Genomic DNA, 2,572 nt, shown 5'->3' on the forward strand with positions numbered 1-2,572 from the left:
CATGACCTGCAGCGTTACCTTAGCCGATTACTTTCCTAACGTGTCCTTCTAAGCACTAGATTAAGAGAGGTGTCTAGCCTGCCAATTTGAATACACAGAGCACTTATATAGCAATATTACTTGCAAATGATCTTTGTATTCAACCACTAAACAGTGGCACTCACTTGCCTAATTATTGTTAAAAAATAGTAGGGCATATATACTAATCGGGTCGGTAGGGTGGTTAGAGTAGTGAATCGCGGAGGTGTTGTGCTGGAGTTGAGTATGCCTTGTTGTACTGCTGACATCACAGGCGTAGACTTCGGGGGGTATCGAGGCTCGTGCGCCCCCCCCCCCCCCCCCCGGTCCCGGGCCATGATCCTTACCGAGACGCTGCTTACGTGACATGTAACGAGCTTCAAGTAGTGGCATGTAAAGAAAATAACGCCCACGTTTCCTGTATTGACAAAATACATGGGAAACGGAATCCCAGCGTGCTTTCGTTAGCTTCAATCTCCATTTCTGGCGAAAAGGTAACGCGCAGCACCCCTCCCCCCCCCCCCCCCCCCCCCCCCCCCCCGGGGGAGAACCTCTCAGCCTGCCCCCCCCGGGAAAATAGAAAGTCTACGCCGCTGGCTGACATGCATGTTCATGTGAAATCCTGTTCGTAACGTTCCGTTCAGAGCGACCACTCGGCTTATGAACTACGGGTTTCCATGGCAATGAAGCTCCAAGCGGCCTTTTCACTCGTGTTCGTTCGGACTGCAAAGAGTTGAGCAGGTCTGAACATTTTTGCTCCACTCTAAGAAACAATTACTAACCCGTGTCGTCAAAATAGCGTTTTGGAGGTTTCGACTACCCCAAAGGGCGAGCGACTAGCCTTTGGGCAAAGTGGCAGCACCAAACCGCTGTGAAATGACCACTTTTGTGCAGGTGTGCAATTCGCGTAAATTGGTGGAATAAAAATTTTGTCAGGACGAGTAGCAGCACGTTCTCAGCAGCTGGGCTGGCACACGACCGTGTGCTTCTCGTGAGGGTTTCCGAAATGAGGTAAGTATATTCTTCTTGCCGTATTCTATTGTAGAGATTATTTAAGATAAAATGACTACTTGTATATCTAACCGTATTGAACCACTGAACAGTGAGATCGAAGATCGACAGGGTAAACATTCGCATAGGTATGTGACTGTGTCGCCCGTACCGTTTTCCTCAATCTCGGACTGGTTGAATTTCTGAGCTGCATTCTTCGTGGTTGTGACCCCCCGGCTGTACGTACGGAGAGCGTGAACTTTTCAATTCAGTAGTGGGTTCCAGTTCAGTGGCAGTGTACTAATTGGCTTTTACTAGATTGTTCCGTCGTCAAGAGCGCTATTTGTGCTGTTACTAGCGCCAGCTCGAGCCCGAACTGCGCTTACTTAGCCGTTCGTGTTCTTCAGTTCTGATGTTCTTCTCTATGATTCATTAAACCTGAACCTAAAGACTAAGACTATACGCACGACGTCGTGCACCTCGACCGGAAAGGGCTGTACGCACAACGAGAAACTTTTTGGTTCTGGTATGAAACCAATTGTCGAAACAAGATTTGCGAAGCCGTAGCGTAGCAGTAATACTGTGAAACCTGTTGAGAACGAACCCACGTACAGCGAATTATTCTCAATATCGAACTTACGGAAAATTTAGATTAGAATGCATGTGAAAAGTATTTTTTATAACGAACAACATATTGGCTATATCAAACTTTTTCCCCCGGAACGCTTCCAGAAACGCGCAATCGTCTCCTAGCCTTTCCCTTCCGCCCCCCCCCCCCCCCCCAAAAAAAAAAAAAAAAAAAAAAAAAGGTAGGAAAGTAGGAAAATTTCAAAAGCTCAATCCGCGAACAAAATTGACAAAGAAAAGCGATTCAGAAGCAGAGAAAGCTAAAAAAAAACACTGCACGCACGCACAGAAGAAAAAAAAAATTCACTCCGAAGAGGTTTGCCCACAATGAGAAGTGATTCAAACGGGGAGATAAGCTAAAAAAAGAAAAAAGAAACTCTGCACGCATGCAAAAAAAAAAAAAGGAAAAAAAGAAAAACCTTTCAGCGTTTTGTTACAAGGTGGAAGCGAAGAGATAAGAAAGAAAGAGAAGCTCTCGCCTTACAACGAAGGCATCGTGGAAGTTCGTTGTAAATGGCTTTTGCTGTATCGAACTACTTGCTATATCGAACTGATCGTAGCGTTTCCTGCTGTTCGTTATAAACTTGTTTGACTGCGGTAGTAATCTTTATTGGGTCAGGAGAGCCGTGGCACCGTGGGAAGGCGACAGCCCGTACCGTAGAGACCCGAGGTGCCACGTCTAGTGATGATGATTATGAAATTATATATATAAGGCCAGGACGACGCGGTCTTCTCAACATCGCAAGCACCATTGCTCGAAGCTTTGGGGTTTGCTAAGACACTTCTACTGGCTGGTAGAAGTGTCTGGCAAAAGTAGCATAGTGGTAACGCCTCTGTCTCATACGCGGCGTACCCGGGTTCGATCCCAGTGTGGGCTTACTGTTTTTCTTTTTCTTCCAACATTTTGTTTTGTTGAGGCATTTGGCGATATTTACAT

The sequence above is a fragment of the Ixodes scapularis genome, unplaced genomic scaffold, assembly GCF_016920785.2.
Source record: "Ixodes scapularis isolate PalLabHiFi unplaced genomic scaffold, ASM1692078v2 PGA_scaffold1__304_contigs__length_218370807, whole genome shotgun sequence".
Lineage (NCBI taxonomy): Eukaryota > Metazoa > Arthropoda > Arachnida > Ixodida > Ixodidae > Ixodes > Ixodes scapularis.